The 25,552-nt window shown below is 42.0% G+C and overlaps 1 long non-coding RNA gene and 1 other non-coding gene across 4 annotated transcripts; both read right to left on the reverse strand.

Moving 5' to 3' along the window:
• Positions 1 to 1,463: 1,463 nt before the first annotated feature.
• Positions 1,464 to 1,627, reverse strand: LOC112449629 (U1 spliceosomal RNA). The gene has a single exon (XR_003038230.1). It is a non-coding gene; the product is annotated as a U1 spliceosomal RNA (small nuclear RNA).
• Positions 1,628 to 7,949: 6,322 nt separating this feature from the next.
• On the reverse strand, positions 7,950 to 25,189 carry LOC112449508 (uncharacterized). Of its 3 annotated transcripts, none has more exons than XR_009490479.1 (3): positions 20,766 to 25,189; positions 19,210 to 20,371; positions 7,950 to 13,124 (listed from the first exon to the last, which is right to left on the reverse strand). It is a non-coding gene; the product is annotated as an uncharacterized lncRNA (long non-coding RNA). The 3 variants fall into 3 exon arrangements; XR_009490480.1 differs by lacking the exon at positions 20,766 to 25,189 and having other exon boundaries at positions 7,950 to 12,450; positions 13,022 to 13,124; positions 19,210 to 20,759; XR_009490481.1 differs by lacking the exon at positions 20,766 to 25,189 and having other exon boundaries at positions 7,950 to 11,291; positions 12,298 to 13,124; positions 19,210 to 20,759.
• Positions 25,190 to 25,552: the final 363 nt, after the last annotated feature.

Genomic DNA, 25,552 nt, shown 5'->3' on the forward strand with positions numbered 1-25,552 from the left:
ATTAGTTAACAGTGGAGAATTATCATTAGGCCTGTGGTCATACCCCAATAAGCATAATAGAATGTATGATTCTATGCAGTTATACAGATAATTAGGGTATTATTTTACGCAACAGAGAGTCTAGGTACGAGCCCTGGGACTCTTCCTTCCGGGGGCCTGGTTTTCCAGGCTGGTGTGTGTTTCCATAGATACTGGGCATATAGCTCAAAGTCCACAGTCTGGCCCAAGATGGAGCCCTGCTTTCAAAGATAGAGTCTGTTCGGTTTCTTCCTAAATTAGGAGAGACACAGACAGGAGAGAGATCTTCACAGACCGAATTTGTGTAACAATCTGGTCATTGCATCCAGAGATAATTGACAGTGATAATGTTTAACTGCGTAACTTTTCACTTTTTCTACAGGAGTACTAGAAGTCATGTCCGACTCTTTGCGACCCCATGGACTATAGTCTGCCAGGCTTCTCTGCCCATGGGATTCTCCAGGCAACAATACTGGAGAGGGTTGCCATGCCGTCCTCCAGGGGATCTTCCCGACCCAGGAATTGAACCCATGTCTCTTTAGTCTTCTGCCCTGGCAGGCAGGTTCTTTATCACTGGTGCCACCTGGGAAGCCCTACTAGAAGACAGATTTCTTCAAGTTTCTAACAGATGTGGTCCGAATCATCAAGCAAGTGTGAATTTTCATGACTTAGAACATGCTATAATGACTCAGCAACACAACTCATAAGGAAATAGCCTCAGATTGTGTGGAATTCAGATGGTAAATAATCTGCCTGCGATGTGGTAGACCTGGGTTTGATTCCTGGGTCAGGAAGATCCCCTGGAGAAGCGAATGACTACTGGCTCCAGTATTCTTGCCTGGAGAATTCTATGGACGGAGGAGCCTGGTGGGCTACAGTCTACGGGGTCACAAAGAGTCAGACACGGCTGAGCAGCAACTAACACACGCACTGCTCTCCTCAGTGACACTTCATGTATTCTACCTTTTTCCCCAAATGAAGGCAGTACTGTGACTTGGCAGATCACCAAAAAACCTTAGCTCGTGAAGTGGTTTCTAACTATTCCTTATCTTAGTCTACTTTTCAGCCTTTATTGATTAGAAATTGTTGGGTGTATTTGGGGCATGATAAATCCTTGTATTTAGCCATTAAGCAAGACAAAGTGAAAGACAGCCATTATCTGGTTCAGCTGCAGCAGTGAGATAATTATATGCAAGGGCAGGGCTGTCATGCATGAGTGGTTTACCCTGCTGCTTAAATATCACCATTTGAGTTTTAAAAACTGGTTACTAATTAGGCAATGTGTCCACCCTGTCTTTAGGTTTGTTTAATGAATAACTTTATGGACTCTGTATATTGTATTGACTTTGTATATAGCAGTAGATGACGTTATTTTATTTTGGTTTAAACTAATAAAGATGATCTACATTTTATTTTATTTTTTTTCTCCTTTTTTTTTTTTTTTTCAGGAGAAAGCGCGAACGCAGTCCCCCACTACCACAAATTATGCAGTCGAGTTTCCCACATTTGGGGAAATCGCAGGGGTCAGCGCATCTGGAGTGCAATGGATAAGCCTCGCCCTGGGAAAACCACCTTCGTGATCATGGTATCTCCCCTGCCAGGTAAGTATGATCTACATTTTAAGCCGATGAGCCCAGTGATATTATTTCTGGCTCTAATAGTGTTGATCCACATATCGAATTCTCCTTTCTAGGTGTCTGACTTTCCTTCAGCTGTTGGGGGGTATTTCCCATAGCTTCTCAGGCTATGACCTTCAAAGCAATTTTGATAATGATATTCATTACTTTCATTAAATCATCATTCCTTGTTCTTGGGATCAATGTAAGAACTGCCCAGTAGTGATATGATGTGGCCCCCACTGCCCCTTAGGCTTTGAGCAAGGCAGATATTTTTCAGAAGTTGCGTTGATAGAATGACAGGGTTGCCAAATTGAGCCAGTCAGATCTCCTGTAGGATTAGCTGTGAATCACCAGCAAAAGTTTAAAATCGAACACCTCTTATTGCAGGGAGGAAGTCAATTCTGACTCCATGTTGGAACTGTTTCTTTGACTTGCTTTTCATTGCTTTTGTTATTATAATCATACAGAATGATTTGCCTCAGAATCCTGCCCCTCTGCCTAACTGTTAAACTAAAGTGCCTTTCTTCAGAACTTTGGCCACCTGTGGATGGCAGGAAGGAAGAATTAACACGTCCCCTGCCTGAGGCTTGCCATTCTAGGAGACATTTGCAAGATTAATGGGATTTTTTACTTTGCTTCCTCACCTCCTGTCATCTGTAATATATAAAAGAACCTGGTATTCAGACCCTGATAAAATAGTTATTTTGAGGCAATAGGCTGCCATCTTCTCGGTCTGCTGGTTCCCAGGTTAAAGTCTCTTCCTTGCCTCAACACCTCATCTCTCAGTTTCATTGGCCTATCATGGGGCGAACAGAGCGAGCTTGGCCTCGGTCACACTCTGGTTAGAAGAAAAACAGAGAACTGATACTTCTAAGAATGTGGAAAATTCATGGGCAGATCTCCGATCTTTATATACAATGGGTCTCTGATATCAGACCCTAGAACTGAGATAGTTTTCTTCTTTTAATTGTTGTTTAGTTATTAAGTCATGTCTGAGTCTTTGCGACCCACTGGACTATAGCCTGCCAAGGCTCCTCTGTCCATAGGATTTCCCAGGCAAGAATACTGGAGTGGGTTGCCATTTCCTTCTTCAGGGGATCTTCCTGACCAGGGATTGAACACGGGTCTCCTGCATTGGCAGGCGGAGTCTTACCACTGAGCCACCTGGGAAGTCCTGCTCTTGATTATCTGGATTTATCAGCTCTGCTTCCTTGTGACATGCATATTTAGCATGCTGTGACTCACTATGACACATCACTGTCTAGTTCATCACTTTATAGGTCCTTTGTACCTGGTCCACCACAGGTATTGATTGGGCACAGGTGTTATGCTGGACAACTTAACCCACACAGATAACTAAATACTGAAAACTCTGACTCACTGCATTGTGACCTTGTGCACAGCTGCAGCCCTACCCAGAGATTTCCACAGCCCCCTCCCTACTCCTACTCCCCTAACCCCACCCCTTCTCCAGCCCTGCATCCATTCCTACAGCAAGTCAGAGTTTATTCCTTAGGCTTCCCTCATGGCTCAGCTGGTAAAGAATCCGCCTGCTATGCGGGAGACCTGGGTTCAATCCCTGGGTTGGGAAGATCCCCTGGAGAAGGGAAAGGCTACCCACTCAAGCATTCTAGTCTGGAGAATTCCATGGACGGTATAGTCCATGGGATCACAAACGACATCACTGAGTGACTTTCACTTTCACGTATTCTTATTCTGTTGTTTGTTTGTTTTATTGTGCTGGGTCTTCGTTGCTGCTCAGACTTTTCTCTAGTTGCGGCAAGCAGGGGCTCCTCTCCAGTTGTGGTGCACAGTTTTCTCATTCTGGTGGCTTCTCTTGTTTCAGGGCACAAGCTTTAGGTGAGTGGGCTTCAATAGTTGCAGCCCTTGGGCTCAGTAGTAGTGGCTCCTGGGCTCTAGAGCACAGGCTCAGTAGTTGTGGTACATGGACTTAGTTGCTCCATGACATGTGGAGTCTTCCCAGATCAGGGATCAAACCCGCGTCTCCTGCATTCGCAGACGGATTCCTATCTACTACACCACCGTGGACATCCCCTGGTTCCAGTTTTTCATGTTTTCCTGGCCCATAGAATTTTTAAGGATTCAGTTCAGTTCAGTTACTCAACCGTGTCCGACTCTTTGCTACTCCATGGACTGCAGAACACCAGGCTTCCCTGTCTATCACCAACTCCCAGAGCTTGCTCAAACTCATGTCCATTGAGTTGGTGATGCCATCCGGCCATCTCATGCTCTGTCATCCCCTTCTCCTGCCTTCAGTCTTTCTCAGCATTGGGGTCTTTTCCAGTGAGTCAGTTCGCATCAGGTGGCCAAAGTATTGGAGTTTCAGTTTCAGCATCAGTCCTTCCAATGCATATTCAGGACTGACTTCCTTTAGGATGGACTGGTTGGATCTCTTTGCAGTCCAAGGGACTCTCAAGAGTCTTCTCCAACACCACAGTTCAAAAACATCAATTCTTCGGCACTCAGCTTTCTTTATAGTCCAACTCTCACATCCATACATGACTACTGGAGAAACCATAGCTTTGACTAGAAGGACCTGTGTTGGCAAAATAAGACTGCTTTTTAATATGTTGTCTAGGCTGGTCATAGCTTTTCTTCCAAGGAGCAAATGTCTTTTAACTTCATGGCTGCAATCACCACCTGCAGTGATTTTGAAGCCCCCAAAAATAAAGTCTGTCATTGTTTCTATTATTTCCCCATCTATTTACCATGAAGTGATGGGACCAGATGCCATGATCTTCGTTTTTTGAATGTTGAGTTTTAAGCCAGTTTTTTCACTCTCTTTCACTTTTATCAAGAGGCTTTTCAGTTCTTCTTCACTTTCTGCCATAAGGGTGGTATCACCTGTGTATCTGAGATTATTGGTATTTCTCCTGGAAGTGTTGATTCCAGCTTGTGCTTCATCCAACCTGGTATTTCTCATGATGTACTGTGCATATAAGTTAAATAAGCAGGGTGACAATATACAGCCTTGATGTACTCCTTTCCCAATTTGGAACCAGTCTGTTGTTCCATGTCCAGTTCTAACTGTTACTTCTTGACCTGCATACAGATTTCTCAGGAGACAGGTAAAGTGGTCTGGTATTCCCATCTCTTGAAGAATTTTCCACGGTTTGTTCTGAGCTACACAGTCAAAGGCTTTAGTGTAATCCATGAAGCAGAAGTATATGTTTTTCTGGAATTCTCTTGTTTTTTTATGATCCAACAGATGTAAGCAATTTGATCTCTGCCTTTTCTAAATCCAGCTTGAACATCTGGAAGTTCATGGTTCACGTACTGTTGAAGCCTGGCTTGGAGAATTTTGAGCATTACTTTGCTAGCATGTGAGAGGAGTACAATTGTGTGGTAGTTTGAACATTCTTTGGCATTGCCTTTCTTTGGGATTGGAATGAAAACTGACCTTTTCCAGTCCCATGGCCACTGCTGAGTTTTCCAAATTTGCTGGCATATAGAGTGCAGCACTTTCACAACATCATCTTCTAGGATTTGAAGGAGCTCAACTGGAATTCTGTCATCTCCACTAGCTTTGTTCATAGTGATGCTTCCTAAGGCCCACTTGACTTCGCATTCCAGGATGTCTGGCTCTAGGTGAGTGATCACACCATGGTGATTATTTGGATCATAGAGATCTTTTTTGTATAGTTCTTCTGTGTACACTTGCCACCTCTTCTTAATATCTTCTGCTTCTGTTAGGTCCATACCATTTCTGTCATTTATTGTGCCCATCTTTGCATGAAATGTTCCCTTGGTATCTCTGATTTTCTTGAAGAGGTCTCTAGTCTTTTGCATTCTATTGTTTTCCTCTATTTCTTTGCATTGATCACTGAGGAAGGCTTTCTTATCTCTCCTTGCTCTTCTTTGAAACTCCTAATTCAAATGGGTATATCTTTCTTTTTCTCCTTTGCCTTTCACTTCTTTTCTTTTCTCAGTTATTTGTAAGGCCTCCTTAGACAACCATTTTGCCTTTTTGCATTTCTTTTTCTTGGGGATGGTCTTGATCCCTGCCTCCTATACAGTGTTATGAACCTCCATCCATAGTTCTTCAGGCCCTCTGTCTATCAGATCTAATCCCTTGAATCTATTTCTCACTTCCACTGTATAATTGTAAGGGATTTGATTTAGTTCATACCTGAGTGGTCTAGTGGCTTTCCGTACTTTCTTCAATTTCAGTCTGAATTTGGCAATAAGGAGTTCATGATCTGAGCCACAGTCAGCCTCCAATCTTGTTTTTGCTGACTGTATAGAGCTTCTCCATCTTTGGCTGCAAATAATATAATCAATCTGATTTTTGATATTGACCATCTGGTGATGTCCATGTGTAGAGTCTTCTCTTGTATTGTTGGAAGAGGGTGTTTGCTATGACCAGTACATTCTCTTGGCAAAACTCTGTTAGCCTTGCCCTGCTTCATTTTGTACTCTAAGGCCAAATTTGCCTGTTACTCCGGTATCTCTTGACTTCCTACTTTTCCATTCCAGTCCCCTATGATGAAAAAGACATCTTTTTAAAGGATTGGCTGCAATGAATTTACGTCTCCACATGGCATCCCTGTTATACAGCACTAGTTTAAAGTTGAAAACTAATTTCTTTACAGATTCTATCACTCTGAATTGTATTGGTAAACATTTAGCAAGTCCACGGGGTTGCAAAGTGTCAGATACGACTGAGCGACTTCACTCATTCACTCATTGCCTTGCTGGGATAAACTTATTTATAGTCAAATATTGCTGGGTATATTCTGGTATACTTTCTCACTCTGTTCACACACCAGTCATCTAGACATCGCTTTAAAGTTGAATGTGTAGACACCAATTACCAATGTTACTTGTTTCAGTGCATTGATTCCTCTCATCAGTTACTTCAAAGAAGAGTTTGATCACTTCTCTCTAGATGGGTTTGCTACCATACAGCTCAGCCTCTTCCCACTGGAAACCTCCTAAACATATTTCCAGGCATTTTTAGTACATAATGAAGAGTCCTTGGTTGGTTCTCCACATAGAGGCCACCCAATGAGGGGAGACTGGTACAAACCCATGCCTCTTGGCAGGTTTCTCCCGCACTGACAGGCAGAATCTTTAAACAGTAGTGCCTCCTGAGAAGTCTGGTAGAAATCCAGTCTTTTCTAAATATAAGTGTTTAATCAGATAGTTATACTATAACTTACCAGTAAAGGAAAGAGTCTCTTCTAGATATAACACATGGAAGTCCAGCCTTGAAGAGGAGTTGCTATTATCAAATGCAAGATTAGGAAAACATACTGAAAAAGGAAATTAATATTAAAGGATCAACTTAAAAGATTGCCAGCTCTTCGGAATTCTGTGACAGTCCAGTGGTTGGTACTCCACAATTCCATTGCAGAGGGTGTGGGTTCCATTCTTTGCTGGGGCATGAAAATCCTGCATGCTACTCCGTGTGGCAAAAAAAATTTTTTATTGCCAAATCTTAAGTTATTTTCACCATGCATTCTTTCTTCTTCTTATTCAGTATTACTTGACCATTAATTTTGCACTTTGGGGCATAGTTCCTAGATAATTCATTTGGACAAAGGTAGGTTTCCCTTTTTACATAAATCTTTTTGGCACATAGTAAGTTGTGAACTTATATTCTGGTTTATTCACTCAATTGCTATCAGATTGTTTCCCTGGTTTATGTAAACAAAAATGCATAAGGATTAAGCAAACAAAGTTTGATTCTAATCCCGATAATGAATGATAAAAATCAAGTCCGTCAGCTTTGTTAAAAATAGTAACTGCCGAAGAATTGATGCTTTTGAACTGTGGTGTTGGAGAAGACTCTTGAGAGTCCCTTGGACTGCAAGGAGATCCAACCAGTCCATCCTAAAGGAGATCAGTCCTGGGTGTTCTTTGGAAGGAATGATGCTAAAGCTGAAACTCCAGTACTTTGGCTACCTCATGTGAAGAGTTGACTCATTGGAAAAGACTCTGATGCTGGGAGGGATTGGGGGCAGGAGGAGAAGGGGACGACAGAGGATGAGATGGCTGGATGGCATCACTGACTCGATGGATGTGAGTCTGAGTGAACTCCGGGAGTTGGTGATGGACAGGGAGGCCTGGTGTGCTGCGATTCATGGGGTCGCAAAGAGTCAGACATGACTGAGCGACTGAACTGAACTGAACTGAACTGTCAATGTTTGGAATGTGTTTTGTTTTTATATTCAATTGATATAGAAAAAAATAACACACTAATGTAATTTAAAATGCTTATTTCTATTTTTTTTTTTACCCAAGTGTTTCAGTTGACCCTTGAATAATCAGAGTTTGAACAGTGTGGGTTCACTCATATGCAGATTCTTTTCAATAACTATACAGAAATACACATGGAGATGCTTCCCAGGTGGCTCAGTGGTAAAAAATCTGCCTACCAATGCAGAAGACATGAGTTTGATCCCTGGGTCAGGAAGATCCCCTGGAGGAGGAAATGGCAACCCACTCTAGTATTCTTGCCTGGAGAATCCCATGGAGAGAGGAACCTCCTGGGCTACGGTTTGTGGAGTCCCAAAAGCGTCGGACATGATACAAGAGGTTAAAAAGTATGTTATTCTATTTATAGGACATGCATAGATTAGGCAAATTTGTAGAGACAAAGTAGAGAGCAGTAGTTCCTAGAAACTGAGGAGCAGGGATAATGTATAGTTATTGTTCACTTGGGCTGATGAGAAAGTTCTGGAGATGGATGATGCTGGTTGCACAACACTGGGAATGCACTTAATCCCTCTGAATTGTATACACTAAAAAATGGTTAAAATGGTAATTCCCTGTTATATGTATCTTACTACAATAAAAACTTCAAAGAAAAAAAGTCAGACACAGCTTATCGACTAAACAACAAAAACAGTGTGCAAGACTTGAAGTGGATGGCCTATCCTTACAGAGGCATAAGGTCAGTGATGTTTAATATTTTATTACTGTTTTATAAATTTGTTTTCAAAGAATTCCATTACTATACAGTATGCCTCTCTCTCATAATTGGAAGAACTGCATCTCAGCTGACCATCACAAGTGTTTTTTAAAGTGTAACATTTCCAGTGCTATATTATGAAATATGACTGTAATACTGGGAGACATGAAATTTTTATAATGATTCATTCATTAGTGTACAAGCTGAGCCACTGTGAAACTTTCCTATTGAAGCAGTCAATAGGAAATATTGGTGCTTCTTCCTTGAATCATTATACTTGTAAATAACGTGACAAAGAAACATTTATCTTTTATTTGTGATGTCTAGTGTTAGTAATACATATAACATACAGAGTTTTCTATCATGTAAGACAGTGTTGATATAGATACTGGCAGTTGATTCATTTTCTAAGCATAGGATGTAAACGTACTGTACCGATAAATAGAGTACAGGGTACTTCCCTGGCGGTCCAGCGCTTAAGACTGCACTTCCACTACAGGGAGTGCTGGTTCAATCTCTGGTCAGAGAACTAAGATCTTGAATGCCTCGAGGCACAACCAAAAAAATATTTAAAAAAATATTAAAAAAATAGTTGAGTGCAGTTGCTCAGTCATGTCCAACTCTTTGCAACCTCATGGACCATAGCACGCCAGGCCTCCCTGTCCATCACCAACTCCTGGAATTTACTCAGACTCATCTCCATTGAGGTGGTGATGCCATCCAACCGTCATCCTCTGTCATCCCCTTCTCCTCCTGCCTTCAATCTTTCCTAGCACCAGGGTCTTTTCAAATGAGTCAGCTCTTCACATCAGGTGACCAAAATATTGGAGTTTTAGCATCAACATCAGTCCTTCCCATGAACACTCAGGTCTGATCTCCTTCAGAATGGACTGATTGGATCTCCTTGCAGTCCAAGGGACTCTCCAGAGTCTTCTCCAACACCACAGTTCAAAAGCATCAATTCTTCTGCACTCAGCTTTCTTCATAGTCCAACTCTCACATCCATACATGACTACTGGAAAAACCACAGCCTTGACGAGATGGACCTTTGTTGGCAAAGTGATGTCTCTGCTTTTTAATATGCTATCTAGGTTGGTCATAACTTTCCTTCCAAGGAGTAAGCGTCTTTTAATTTCATGGCTGCAGTCCCCATCTGCAGTGATTTTGGAGCCCAGAAAAATACAGTACAGCACAGCACTATAAATGTGTTTTTCCTTCCTTATGATTTTCTTAGCACTGTGTCTAGCTTTATTGTAAGAGTACAATAGATCAATATGTAACACGTATAGCATCCAAAACATGTTCATCTACTGTTTATATCATCGGTAAGGCTCCCCATCAATAGCAGGCTATTAGTTGTTAAGTTTTGGGGGTGTCAAAAGTTATATGCAGATTTTTTGACTCAATGAGGACCCCCCCCAACATTGTTCAGAAGGTCGACTGTATTTATAAGGGTGATTGTAAAGTTTCAAATGAAGGAAGTATGTTTGTTTTTATTATTATTTTGTTGTGAATTTCCACATTTTTGCATTCTGGTCAGAAAATATGATCTTCTATGAACTCTGCTTTTAGGGCTCTTTTTGAAATTTTCAGTGTGACCTAATAATATATTATCAGTTTTTGGTGAGTACTTCATGTGGATTTCACAATTAAGTACTATATATTTTTACATGTTAAGAGTAGGTTTTGGTTTGACAGAAAACAGCAAAACTCTGTAAAGCAATTATCCTTCAATTAAAAATAAATAAATTTATAAAAAATAATTTCTGTATCCCTTTTTAAGGAAGAATTATTACTTATACAAAAAATTTTAATATCCTTTCTGTTCTCAGTTTGATATTTTCATTTCTGAGTTATAATAAACTTTCCTACTATGGTTGAGGATTTGTCAGTTTCTCTTCATGATTCTGTCAGTTGTATCCTTTTCTTTGTTGTTCACTGTATGTTTGAAGTTGTGATGATAGGCATAAGCAGTTAGCCCTCAGTGTCTGCGGGATTTGTAGATACTGTAGAACCAACTAGCCTGGAATCAAAAATATTTGAAAAAAAATTTCCAGAAAAGTTCCAAAAAGCAAAACTTGAGTTTGCATGCCTCATATTACTTACATTGTATTTGCAACTATTTGCATAACATTTATGTTGTATCAGGTATTATAAGTAATTTAGAGGTGATTTATCATATATAAGGGGGCTTCCAGGTGGCACAGTAGTAAAGGAGTCCACCTGCCAATGCAGGAGATGAGGGTTTGATACCTGGGTTGGGGGTCCCTCCTCCCTGGAGAAGGAATGGGCAATCCACTCCAGCATTCTTGCCTGGGAAATCCCATGGACAGTGGAGACTGGCAGGCTACAGTCCATGGTCTCGCCAAAGAGTCGGATACAACTGAGCAACTGAGCACACACAAAGTATATTAGAGGGGGTATGTAGGTTATATGCAAATACTATGTCATTTATATGGGACTTGTCATTTTATATGGAATCTACCTGCAATGCAGGGGATCCGGGTTCAATCCCTAGGTGAGCAGTATCCTCTGGAGAAGGAAACGGCAACCCACTCCAGTATTCTTGCCTGGAGAGTCCCATGGACAGAAGAGCCTGGTGGGCTACTGTCCATGGGGTTGAAAAGAGTCACACAACTGAACCACTAAACCACCACGTCATTTTATATGGGACTTGAATATCCACGGATTTTGGCATTTATGAGGGATCTTGGAACCTAGAGGGACAAATGAAGAGCTTCATGATTAAGGAATGACTATCTCATTAATAAAGCCTTTTGCTTTGTAGTCTAATTAGTTTTGTATTTATGTTGTTATCTTCTATATATTAGTATCTGTCTTGAATATCTTTTCCATTCTTGTAATTAAAAAATTTTTAGTGTGTAGTTTTTAAACACAAAAGAGCTGAAATTTGTTTTTATTTCAGTATGAATACGTTTTTTTTTAATGGAATGAAATTATCCTTTTCATGTTTATTTTGCTTTCTCATATCTGTCCATCCTACTTTTTGTTTTCCAGTTATCATTTTCTTATTTCTTATTCCCTTCATACTTCTGTTGGCTTGAGGTTTCTTTCTCTCTATATTTAATTTTCATTCTCTTGTGGCATAGAAGATACACATGTATATGTGCACATATATGTATTTGAAATTACATATATTTGAAATAATGTGTATATTACTGAAATTATATATAAGGAGAATATATACATAGAGGCAAATCTTCTATGTCCTAATAGTTCTGTACTCCAATTCTTATACCTAGAAACAACCTGCTCTCTCAGACAGTTACATTCTAACAGCTAATATACATTAACTGTTACGGATTAATGCTTCAGTGTCAATGTGCTCTTTTGCTTCTTGTGTTCACTTATTTGGGCTTGGAGTTGCTGTGAAAATAAGCTTGCCTTCTCATCTGCCTATCTTCAGGGCTTTTTTCTGGCGGAGCAGAAATCCACCTCAGCACCTGTACACATTGTCTAAGTGCTTCTGAGTGTCTGGAGGGAGGAATTGTTCCCCTAGGACCCGCCTCAGTGAGCTCCCAGCAGCAGAGTTGCAAGCTGAATCCCATGAGGCTGTGGGGAGTGTGGTGTCCAAGGCAGGAAGCTAAACAATCTCTTGTTTTCCAGAGGTCATGTGTGCTAGGGTGGCGCAGTAGACAGAATAATGACCTCCTAAAGATGTCCATGTTCTAGTCCCCAGAACTTGAAAACATGTTGACTTACATGGCAAAGGGACTTGGCAGGTGTAATTAAGTCATTGGTCATGAGATTCGAAGGCCGTCCCGTAATCCCAGATTCCTTGTAAGAGGGAGGGGAAAAGTAGATGTGGTACTGGATGCAGAGTTTGGAGGGATGCACTTTGGAGATGAAGGGTCCCTGGGCCAAGAAGAGGAAATGAACTCACCCCTAGAACCTCTAGGAGGGCCACAACTTTGCCAACACCTTGACTTCAGCCCATAAAACCCACTTTTGACTGCTGATCTCCAGAACAGCAAGATGATACATTTGTGCTGGGTAACTCACTAAGGGCTCCCCTGGCTCAGCAATAAAGAATCCACCTGCCAATGCAGGAGACATGGGTTTGATCCTGGGGTTGGAAAGATCCACTGGAAGAGGAAATGGCAACCCACTCCAGTATTCTTGCCTGGAGAATCCCATGGACAGAGGAGCCTGCTGGGCTACAGTCTATGAGGTCTCAGTCAGACACGACTTAGTGACTGAACAGTAACAACAACAGTCACTAAGGTTGTTCTATTTTGCTACAGCAGTAGTGGGGGAACAAAGGCAGGTGGTGTCTTTCCCCAGCAATAGTGACCGTCAGGTGTGGGTTTCCTCTTCTCCAAGCTATCTTCAGTGAAGGGCTGTCCCAGCCAAGCCAGCCAAAGTTCTCTAGGTCTGCTTCCTCCTTCCCTGCCCAGACTCAAGAGAAGGGACAGGCGCCAGTCACCTCACAGGTGGGGGTCGGGGGAGGTTTGCACTTCTGTGGCACAATGCGGTTGTGTTTTGTTGGCTTCTGGGAAGGCGAAGATGGTCCAGGCGTGGAACGGAGGCTGGTGAAAAGTGAAATATTGTTCAGAAACATGGCGGAAACACAGCAAGGAAAAGAAGGGTCCTCTACCCTGATGGAACCGCCCCTGCGAGCTAGGAGGAAGGCGTGGCTCTACTGCCTCACCCCTCTGCTCCAGCTGCTCCCCTCGAGACTCTTGGCTGTGGGTCTCGGGGGAAGGACATCTCTAGGATTATGATACTACAGTTCTGCACCCCAGCTCTTATATCTAGAAGCAACATGCTCTTTCCGATGTTTGAGTACTTCCCAAGCACAAGTTGTTGGCTGGAGACTGGGTGAATTCAGTCTCAGGACTCAAACCTCACCAGCCTCAGATACACTGTCCCTTCGCGTCTCTCTCTGACTCTGTATCCCAGCTGGTCCCCGCTCTAACTTTATAGTGCCTCTCTTTGTGTGTGTTAGTCGCTCAGTCATGTCAGACTCTTTGCGACCCCATAGACTATAGCCCACAGGCTCCTCTGTCCATGGAATTCTCTAAACAAAAATACTGAAGTGGGTTGCCATGCCTGCCTCCAGGGGATCTTCCCAACCCAAGAATCAAATCTGGGTCTTTTGCATTACAGGTGGATTCTTTACTGTCTGAGCCACCAGGGAAGTCCTAACTGTTTGGGTAGTCCCATTTTAGATAGCTAGCCCTGAAATTTTATCTAGATCATCCTTTTTGATTCTGGAAGATCTCCATAGCTTCATATCTTAGAGGACTAGACTATAGAGTCCTCTCTTCCAAGAAATCTGACTTCTTTAACCAGAACTGGTTCTTTCTCCTCCTCGTGTAAGAAAAATCTGCTTCTTCAAGATGACCTTTACATCCCTGGCTGTGACTGTAAAGCACGTGGCAATGTCTGTGTGTGTAGTCGTTCAGTCTGACTCTTTGTGACCTCACGGATTTTTTACCATCGGAGCCAAAAGTTAAGCAAATATGGCTTTTGGTGCTGCACCCATAAATGGGCTTGATATGATATTTCTCCTTCTCTGTCTGACTTACTTCATTCAGTATGACATTCTCTAGGTCCGTCCATGTTGTTGCAAATGGCCTTATTTCATTCTTTTTAATGACTAATATTCCATTGTATATGTACCACATCTTCTTTATCCATTCCTCTGTTGATAGATATTCAGGTTGCTTCCATGTCTTTGCTATTGTAAACAGTCTGCAAGGAACATCGTGGTGCATGTATCTTTTCAGGCCATGTTCTTCTCTGGATATATGCCCAGAAGTGGGATTGCAGGGTTATATGGTAGTTCTATTTTTAGTTTTTGGTTTTTTTAAAGGAACCTCTATACTGTTCTCTCGGAGAAAGCAATGGCACCCGACTCCAGTACTCTTGCCTGGAAAATCCCATGGACAGAGGAGCCTGGTAGGCTGCAGTCCATGGGGTCGCTAAGAGTGGGGCACGACTGAGCGACTTCACTTTCATTTTTCACTTTCATGCATTGGAGAAGGAAATGGCAACCCACTCCAGTGTTCTTGCCTGGAGAATCCCAGGGACAGAGGAGCCTAGTGGGCTGCCATCTATGGGGTCGCACAGAGTCGGACACAACTGAAGCGACTTAGCAGCAGCAGCAGCAGCAGCATACTGCTCTCCATAGTGGCTGTATCAATTTACATTCCCACCAACAGTGCAGGAGGGTTCCCCTCTCCTCACGCCCTCTCCAGCATTTGTTGTTTGTGGATTCTGGATTTCTTTTATGTGAGAAAGAATTTATGTCTGTCTTATTTAAGCTACTTTATTTTAGATTTCTTTTTACAGCTAAACACAATACTACTAAGTCAAGCCTATTTTTTTCTTGCTTGTTAGAACAAAGAAGAAAAACATGGAGGATTGAGGAAACAGGGATGAAAAAAGCAAAACAATCTTAGGCTTTTAGGGGTGGTGTTTTCCATGAAGTCTTTCAAAGAACAAAATGTGCGGTTTGTGGTGCCGTCACATTTGTTTCGTGAATGGAGTTAGCCCATGCACAGTTGATAAATGGGAGTGATGTCAGTGTAATGATGCTGATACGGGATTTCCAAGAGATTAGGAGCAAACTTTCTCCACAGTTAGAAAGCAAGCCATAGCCATATACAGGCTCCTTAGGAAAGAAATCCTACCACAGTACCTTTCTTTAGTGAAAGCAAGGACTGGGTTAGTGGCTTCAAGAATTGCTCTACATTTCCCAACATGAAGCTATCTGGTAAAACCATGAAGACAAACAAGGAAGTTGCAAAAGAATTTTCCTTTGTGTTGGGGAAAAAAAAAAAAAGACTCCTAGATCAGATTTCCAATTTTGAGAAACTGGTCTCTTAGAAACACATGCCTCTATATCTCAAAGTGGAAATGCAAGCCCCCAAGTTCAAAGGCTGCCTAAGGGGACTTCCTGGTGCTCTGGCGGTTAAGACTCCACGCTTCCAATGCAGGAGGCACAGCTTTGGTCCCTGATTGGGTAAGTAAGATCCGCTGCTGCATGCTATGGTCAGTTGCTCAGTCATGTCCGACTCTTTGCTACTGTATGGACTGTAGCCCGCCAGGCTCCTCTATCCGTGGGGATTCTCCAGGCAAGAACACTGGAGTGGGCTGCCATGCCCTCCTGTGTCATACATAGTTCACCCAAAATTCACCTGTAATTGGGTAACTGGTCACATCTGTTAGCTAATTGCTTTTATCCAAAGGAGAAATAAGATATCTCTTATCTCTGTGACAAGCATGTTGCTACAACTTGGGGTCAGGTGCCTAAGTGAAACTCCCAGGAGACCTGGAGATACGGGTGCTGCATTGGCGTGTCCAAAAAAACTACTAAGGAGGAGCGGGAACGCAGCATAGGGCAGGCTCTAGTGGAGGTTGACTGAGCATTTTTTTTTTAATAGATGTTTAATTGTTTTTGTTGTTGCTCCCGTTACAAAGTTGGGTGGTGTGGTCTGCCCCAACCCTGTTTATTCCATGTGCCCTGTTATTTTTAGTGTATGCGTTTGGAGAATGAAAAGCTTTAAGTGAATGCATATATGACTTTATATACAGCTGGTTGTTCAAAGGAAACAGTAAGCATCAGGGCAGACTAGAAGCAAAAATACACTCCTCTTTCACATCTTAACACCAATGCTTCAGTCAGGGTTGGCTCTCCAACCTGCCTCTTGGCATAATTTTATTTTCTTTTGTCATTGACAATAAAATCTTGAAAAATGGAAAGCTTTAAATGTTTTTCCTTTCATGCTCTTCTTATCAGGAAGCTTCTCATGTAGCTCTTCCAAAGAGGAGCCTGAGGGGATACAGGAGTTGGGGGTACAGGAGACCAGGCAGGTGAGGACCAGATGATGGGGATGGAGAGTCCCCAGGCTGACAGTGGAGCAGATTAGTCAGATGGAGCTCGGGAAGGGAGGTTCCAGGGGAAATGGGGTGGAGAGGATATGATGCATGTGGAAAAGTGACGTCAGTAGGTCTATTGCAGCTCTGTTGGGGAAACCAGGAAGAATTAGCCGTAAGACCATGCAAAGCCAGTTCTAACTTGATTCAGAAACAAGAAACAGGACAGTTCTTGCACCTCCCACAAGGGAGAGCAGGTCACCTATCCTGCACCAGCTTGTGGTATTTAAGAATAAGAAAACAGCTGAGTAATATTCCATTGTGTATATGTAACACATCCTCTTTATCCATACCTCGCTGATGGACATCTTGGTTGTTTGGCTGTCATCAGTAGCACTGCAACGAACACTGGGATGCATGTGTTTTTTCGAATTATAGTTTTCTCCAGGTTTATGGCAGGAGTGGTATTGCTGGATCATATGGTAGGCTCTGGTTTTCTTTCTTTTTTTTTTTTTAAAGGAACCTCCATACTGCTCTCCATAGTGTTTTATCAATTTACATTCCCATCAACTGAACTGAACTGAACAACAGCAAGAGGGTTGCATTTTCTCCACACTCTCTCCAGCATTTACTATTTGTAGATTTTTTTGATGATGGCCATTCTGACCATTGTGAAGTGATACCTTACTGTAGTTTGGATTTGCAATTCTACAAACTAACACAACATTGTAAAGCAACTATCAGATCAGATCAGATCAGTCACTCAGTCATGTCTGACTCTTTGCGACCTCATGAATCGCAGCACGCCAGGCCTCCCTGTCCATCACCAACTCCCGGAGTTCACTCAGACTCACGTCCATCGAGTCAGTGATGCCATCCAGCCATCTCATCCTCTGTCATTCCCTTCTCCTCTTGCCCCCAATCCTTCCCAGCATCAGAGTCTTTTCCAATGAGTCAACTCTTCACATGAGGTGGCCAAAGTACTGGAGTTGCAGCTTTAGCATCATTCCTTCCAAAGAAATCCCAGGGCTGGTCTCCTTCAGAATGGACTGGTTGGATCTCCTTGCAGTCCAAGGGACTCTCAAGAGTCTTCTCCAACACCACAGTTCAAAAGCATCAATTCTTAGGCGCTCAGCCTTCTTCACAGTCCAACTCTCACATCCATACATGACCACAGGAAAAACCATAGCCTTGACTAGACGGACCTTTGTTGGCAAAGTAATGTCTCTGCTTTTGAATATGCTATCTAGGTTGGTCATAAGTTTCCTTCCAAGGAGTAAGCGTCTTTCAATTTCATGGCTGCAGTCACCATCTGCAGTGATTTTGGAGCCCAGAAAAATAAAGTCTGACACTGTTTCCACTGTTTCCCCATCTATTTCCCATGAAGTGATGGGACCGGATGCCATGATCTTTGTTTTCTGAATGTTGAGCTTTAAGCCAACTTTTTCACTCTCCACTTTCACTTTCATCAAGAGGCTTTTGAGTTCCTCTTCACTTTCTGACTCAAGGGTGGTGTCATCTGCATATCTGAGGTTATTGATATTTCTCCCGGCACTCTTGATACCAGCTTGTGTTCTTTCCAGTCCAGCGTTTCTCATGATGTACTCTGCATAGAGGTTAAATAAACAGGGTGACAATATACAGCCTTGACTGTACTCCTTTTCCTATTTGGAACCAGTCTGTTGTTCCATGTCCAGTTCTAACTGTTGCTTCCTGACCTATATACAAATTTCTCAAGAGGCAGGTCAGGTGGTCTGGTATTCCCATCTCTTTCAGTATTTTCCACAGTTTATTGTGATCCACACAGTCAAAGGCTTTGGCATAGTCAATAAAGCAGAAATAGATGTTTTTCTGGAACTCTCTTGCTTTTTCCATGATCCAGCGGATGTTGGCAATTTGATCTCTGGTTCCTCTGCCTTTTCTAAAACCAGCTTGAACATCAGGAAGTTCACGGTTCACATATTGCTGAAGCCTGGCTTGGAGAATTTTGAGCATTACTTTACTAGTGTGTGAGATGAGTGCAATTGTGCCGTAGTTTGAGCATTCTTTGGCATTGCCTTTCTTTGGGATTGGAATGAAAACTGACCTTTTCCCATCCTGTGGCCACTGCTGAGTTTTCCAAATTTGCTGGCATATTGAGTGCAGCACTTTCACAGCATCATCTTTCAGGATTTGAAATAGCTCAACTGGAATTCCATCACCTCCACTAGCTTTGTTGGTAGTGATGCTTTCTAAGGCCCACTTGACTTCACATTCCAGGATGTCTGGCTCTAGGTCAGTGACACACCATCATGATTATCTTGGTCGTGAAGATCTTTTTTGTACAGTTCTTCTGTGTGTTCTTGCCATCTCTTCTTAATATCTTCTGCTTTTGTTAGGTCCATCCCATTTCTGTCCTTTATCAAGCCCATCTTTGCATGAAATGTTCCTTTGGTATCTCTGATTTTCTTGAAGAGATCTCTAGTCTTTCCCATTCTGTTGTTTTCCTCTATTTCTTTGCATTGATCACTGAAGAAGGCTTTCTTATCTCTTCTTGCTATTCTTTGGAACTATGCATTCAGATGTTTATATCTTTCCTTTTCTCCTTTGCTTTTCGCTTCTCTTCTTTTCACAGCTATTTGTAAGGCCTCCGCAAACAGCCATTTTGCTTTTTTGCATTTCTTTTCCATGGGGAAAGCAACTATACTCCAATAAAATACTACACTAATAATAAAAGAATAAGAAAACAGGATGTCATCCTGTTACTTGTCAAGAGTTCTAGTAACAACCCTGAACTTCAAATAGATTTACCTGCGGCGTTGTTGTTCAGTCACCCAGTCATGTCCGACTCTTTGAGACCCCATGGACTGCAGCATGCCAGGCCTCTCTGTCCCTCACCATCTCAAGGAGTTTGCCCAAGTTCATGTCCATTGAATCGGCGATGCCATCCACACATCTCATCCTCTGATGCCCTCTTCTCCTTCTGCTCTCAGTCTTTCCCAGCATCAGGGACTTGTCCAGTGAGTCAGCTGTTTGCGTCAGATGACCAAAATACTGGAGTTTCAACTTCAGGATCAGTCTTTTCAATGAGTATTCAGGGTTGATTTCCCTTAGGATTGACTGCTTTGATCTCCTTGCTGTCCAAGGGACTCTCAGAAGTCTTCTCCAGCACCATAGTTCGAAGGCATCAACTCTTCTGCACTCTGCCTTCTTTACGGTCCAACTCTCACAACCATATGTGACCACTGGGAAGACTTGACTGTCTGGGCCTTTGTTGGCAGAGTAGTGTCTCTGCTTTTCAGGACACTGTCTAGGTTTGTCATAGCTTTCCTGCCAGGAAGCAAACATCTGATTTCATGGCTTCAGTCACCATCCGCAGTGATTTTAGAGGTCAAAAAGAGGAAATCTGTCACTATTGCCTCCTTTTCCACCTCTGTTTGCCATGATCTTAGTTTTTTTACTATTTAGTTTTAAGCCAGCTCTTTCACTTTCCTCCTTCACTCTCATTAGGAGGCTCTTTAGTTCCTCTTCCCTTTCTGCCATTAGAGTGGTATCATCCACATATCTGAGGTGGTTGTTTCTCCCTCCTGTCTTGATTCTAGCTTGTAACTCATCCAGCGCGGCATTTCTGATGATGTGCTCAGCGTATAGATTAAACAGGGTGACAGCAGACAGCTGTTCTTTCTCAATCTTGAACCAATCAGTTATTCCATACGGGATTCTAACTATTGCTTCTTGACCCGCATACAGGCTTCTCAGGAGACAGGTAAGATGGTCTGGTATTTAAGAGCTTTCCACAGTTTATTATGATCCACACAGTCAAAAGGTTTGGCGTAGTAGATGAAACAGGGGTAGATTTTTTTTACCTGCAGTAAGGACATGAAATTCTTCCTGCTTTTGTGCTGGTGACCAAGCACAGAGGGCAGCTAGACCTCCCAAAATCCTGGTCGGAGAGCCTCATCACTGTACCTCCCTATGGGCATAAAATTCCAATCATTCATGTTGCTCATCTCAGTATCCTTACCCAGATCTTTGGCTTCAGATAACAACAAGGGCTTCCCTGGTGGCTCAGTGGTAAAGAATCTGCCTGCAATTCAGGAGACTCAGGTTCAGTCCCTGGGTCTGGAAGATCCCCTGGAGAAGGGAATGGCAACCCACTCCAGTATTCTTGCCTGGAGAATCCCATGGACACAGAAACCTGGTGGGCTGCAGTCCATGAAGTCCTAAAGAGCTGAACACAACTGAGCAAACACAACAGCAGAGCACCTCTTTCTCCCAGTTTCCTATGTCAGGCCTGACACCTCAGAGTCCCCTGCTGATTTGATCTACCTCTCTTACAGATGTTAGGTCTACAATCATGTACGCACCTCCCCGCCACTCCGCTGGCCCGAGAGGGTGGCCTGCTTAGGGTCAGTCTCTGGAGAAGAGGCTAGTTCTCAGGGAGGAAAGGAGAACTCCTGAAAACCAGGCAGGGCAATGATAAGAAATTCTGTCTCTCTCTGGCCTTGTGATTGTGCCTTTCGTTGCACAAGCCATTTGCTTCCTCCCTCGTGGTTTTGAGTTACTTCATTGCATAACCTTTCTGAAGGCAGTTTTCAGTAACAACAAGGAATGCAAGCTTAAGATGAAAGTGTAACAGTTGGAGTGCAAATAAAGCAGCTAGGTGACCTCTGTTCATGAGGTTGCTGGGGAGCTGAAAGGAACGCTGAGCCTGCGAAGAAGACTGTCCCAACTTCCTCTTCTCCTGACAGCTGAAATATTCTACCAAGACCGATTATTATAAATATCTTTAGTTCTGAGTTGTTAAAATGTGGAAAACAACTTGGCTTCTAGAAATAGGAAAATACGGTACATTCTAGAATTCCATAATACTTTTCTGTTCCTCGGGCACTGTGCCAGGCATCAAAGACCATTTAAAGCATAGCTCCAGGCCTCAGGAAGTAATGATTAACACAGAAGAAACCACAGGGAAGAAAAGCAAAGGACGTTTCTGTAAAATACTGTAAGGTGCCTGTCCAAAGGTCAGATGAATACAATTGCCTATTATTCACACACTCCGGAAGCTAAAGGAGTGATAGAAACTCTGGTAATTTTCCATAGGACCAGGCTTCAGAAGTTATGCCTTTTCCTGGCTACGTAAACACAGCTAACTGGGTTGATTCGGATCATCTGGAACGCTTTTGGCCACGTGTAACTTGGAACAGAGCGTTTGGCATCCTTTCTAAGGGTGTGTGTATTCACAGCTTGGTGAGGAATCTCAAATAGAATTTCACAGTTAAAATCAAAAACATCTTTTAGCAAACTGAAAAAGTACTGTCCTGTGTGGTAGAGAAATAGCCAGTGATCGATGGAACCCAGGGCAACCCAACTGCCCACGTGGCACATCTCCTGTGGAATGTGGGTGTATTCAGAGACTACAGTGATTTCATGTTCTTAATGCAACCTGATGCACCGAAGTACTCCAGATACTATTAAAAATGAAGCTGAATAGCGGTGGCCACAAAATATTGTAGTTAGTGTTTATATACTAGTTTTGAACACTGATGTGCAAAGAGCTGTATCCTTTCATCAGCATGATTCTTTCAAATCTCTTTCAAGTTTTACGTATTATTGATCACTTTTTAATATTTTCTGTTATAAAAATCCTGTATCAACGGGGGTAAGATATTTAAATTTCTTGCCTTGTAGTTATTAATATCATCATGGTCAGTGTAAGGAGGTAGAAAATAGAACCTTGAAAATAAGCCAATGGACAATTGAAACTCCTTATTTTTAAAGTCACATGTGATTTTACCTTTGTTTTAAAGTTTTTCAGCAGCCCCACAAACTATTTTGTGGAGGAAAGAAATCTCTAAACATCGTAAAATGTGTTTTAATTTTTAGGAAAGCAGAACTCAACATACACCGTTGAAAGGGGGGCCAAATGCCATACTGTAAGTTAATTTAACTTACATTTGCAAGTTATATTTAACTTAGTGGCATGTCAACAACCAACTATATTTTTATCAAATGTTAAGAGACATGGCTCGTGACTGTGATGGAATTATTGTTACAGATAATCACTTAACTGTGGGCAAAAGAACCTCTGATGAAAGAACTGTAAAAATAGCTTTGTAAAAATGGTAAACACCTAGGGGAATGGTAATTTAGCATCATTTACACAGGAATGTTCCATTATCAGATAACCCCTTTCACTAAATGCAAATGTGAAAAGTAATACTTAGCAAGGAATACTTACTCACATTTCACCAATGTTTAGGCTTAACAAAATGATTTCTTTCAATGTTCTTTTTATATATGAAGCCCCCATAGGCATTTAAAAAGTGATCAAGTTGACAAAATAATCATTTACATTTTTTTTTTTTGCAAGGACATATTCCCTTTTAAAGTGAGATCATCTAGAAGGTATATAGACAAATTTGTCCCAGGAAAGTCAGCTGGGGAGTATGCTGAGTGGCGGTTTCACTCCTCAACAAAGCATTGTTCATAACTTTGTTGATATAAAACCCTGCAGAGGGAAGCATATCCGGAATGAAGGCTAATGTCACAAGTTTAGGGCAGTCCGGTCTGTCATGTGGCTGGGATTTTTAAAAGGAAGAGGAAGTTACATAATTCAGTAGAGCAAGTGGCCTGCAAGGGTTTGACTATTTTTGGTCTTCAGGGTGAGGTTAAATCTTTAGAAACAACAATACTAATTATGATAGTACTATTCATATTTCAGGGACCTTTAAAAAGACAAAATTCTCAGTGCTGAAAATTGAATAAAAATGAATAGTAATTATTCACTTCCTTACTTCTTCCTATGAGCAACATTATCAACCAGAAAGATATCTAAGAGGCATCCTTTTAAGTCAGAGCACTCACTGTACTTTAGGTTTCCACTGTACATGGAATACTAAAGAGATTTTAATGTACAGTAATATCTTTGGGTAGAGTAATAAATTGGCCACACAGTGTTCCAGGACGGTTTCGGAGACAATATTCAAAAGCAGAGACATTACTTTGCCAACAAAGGTCCGTCTAGTCAAGGCTATGGTTTTTCCAGTGGTCATCTATGGATGTGAGAGTTGGACTGTGAAGAAAGCTGAGCGCCGAAGAATTGATGCTTTTGAACTGTGGTGTTGGAGAAGACTCTTGAGAGTCCCTTGGACTGCAAGGAGATCCACCCAGTCCATTCTGAAGGAGATCAGCCCTGGGGTTTCTTTGGAAGGAATGATGCTAAAGCTGCAACTCCAGTACTTTGGCCACCTCATGTGAAGAGTTGACTCATTGGAAAAGACCCTGATGCTGGGAGGGATTGGAGGCAGGAGGAGAAGGGGACGACAAGGATGAGACAGCTGGATGGCATCACCGACTCAATGGACATGAGTTTGAGTGAACTCCAGGAGTTGGTGATGGACAGGGAGGCCTGGCGTGCTGCGATTCATGGGGTTGCAAAGAGCAGGACATGACTGAGTGACTGAACTGAACTGAATACCTTTGGGTAGTCATACCCTACCAAAGTAATTCTTAGCATATATTCATATTTGTGGATCTGTTTTTACATCAGACAACTGAAAGTTCTAAAAAATAGTAACATGTTCCGGAAAATAGCTATCAATACATTCATGTTATAGCTAATGTATGATCATGGTTTAATCTTAAACCAATGATATTTTGATCTTACTATGTTTTCATAAATATTATTCAAAGATAAATCATGTAGAGTGACATGATTACATTTCTTGGTTAATTTCCCTCACTTCTTTTGCAGTGATTTATACTCTAATTTCTTATCATTTTCACCTCCCCACCCCCAGAAGCAAGAATCCTTCACTATGTTCAAATTACTACTTTTTGAGGAATTCCCTGTGAGAGCCCGTGGGTAAGATTCTATGCTTTCACTGCTGAAGGCATGGGTTCAGTCCTTGGTCAGGGAACTGAGATCCTGAAAGACACATTGGCTCAGCCAAAAAAAAAAAAAAAGATATGAAAATAAAGCAAGGCAAAACTCAACAAGTTAACTGTGACTTTTTGTGGAGACACTCATCCTAGAGTGTCTGCCACCCAGTTTTCTCTGGGACTGCATAGCCCACATCCCGGAGTCTCCTGTCAACGTCACCCGTCAGCTCTTTGGGACTCTCTGCAGTGCTGACGCCTTTTTGTCATGGGAACCTTCTCATCCTACTTTCCTTTCTTCTTGTATTCTTATTAAGTGCAGCACAGTGCGCATTTCCTCTGTCATTTACAGGGCTTCCCTGGTGGCTCAGATGGTAAAGAATCAGCCTGCATCTTTTCATGTGTTTGTTAGTCTGTATGTCTTCTTTGGAGAAATGTCTATTTAGTTCTTTGGCCCATTTTTTGATTGGGTCATTTATTTTTCTGGAGTTGAGCTGTAGGAGTTGCTTGTATATTTTTGAGATTAGTTGTTTGTCAGTTGCTTCATTTGCTATTATTTTCTCCCATTCTGAACGCTGCCTTTTCACCTTGTTAATAGTTTCCTTTGATGTGCAGAAGCTTTTAAGTTTAATTAGGTCCCATTTGTTTATTTTTGCTTTTATTTCCAATATTCTGGGAGGTGGGTCATAGAGAATCCTGCTGTGATGTATGTCAGAGAGTGTTTTGCCTATGTTCTCCTCTAGGAGTTTTATAGTTTCTGGTCTTACGTTGAGATCTTTAATCCATTGGAGCCTATTATACAGAGTGAAGTAAGCCAGAAAGAAAAACACCAATACAGTATACTAACGCATATATATGGAATTTAGAAAGATGGTAACAATAACCCTGTGTACAAGACAGCAAAAGAGACACTGATTTATAGAAGTCTTATGGACTCTGTTGGAGAGGGAGAGGGTGGGAAGATTTCGGAGAATGGCATTGAAACATGTATAATATCATGTATGAAACGAGTTGCCAGTCCAGGTTCGATGCACGATACTGGATGCTTGGGGCTGGTGCACTGGGACGACCCAGAGGGATGGTATGGGGAGGGAGGAGGGAGGAGGGTTCAGGATGGGGAACATATGTATACCTGTGGCGGATTCATTTCGATATTTGGCAAAACTAAAACAATATTGTAAAGTTTAAAAATAAAATAAAATTAAAAAAAAAATCATAAAAAAAAAAAAAAAGAATCAGCCTGCAATGCTGGAGACCTGCTTTCGATCCCTGGAAG

The sequence above is a fragment of the Bos taurus genome, chromosome 14, assembly GCF_002263795.3.
Source record: "Bos taurus isolate L1 Dominette 01449 registration number 42190680 breed Hereford chromosome 14, ARS-UCD2.0, whole genome shotgun sequence".
Lineage (NCBI taxonomy): Eukaryota > Metazoa > Chordata > Mammalia > Artiodactyla > Bovidae > Bos > Bos taurus.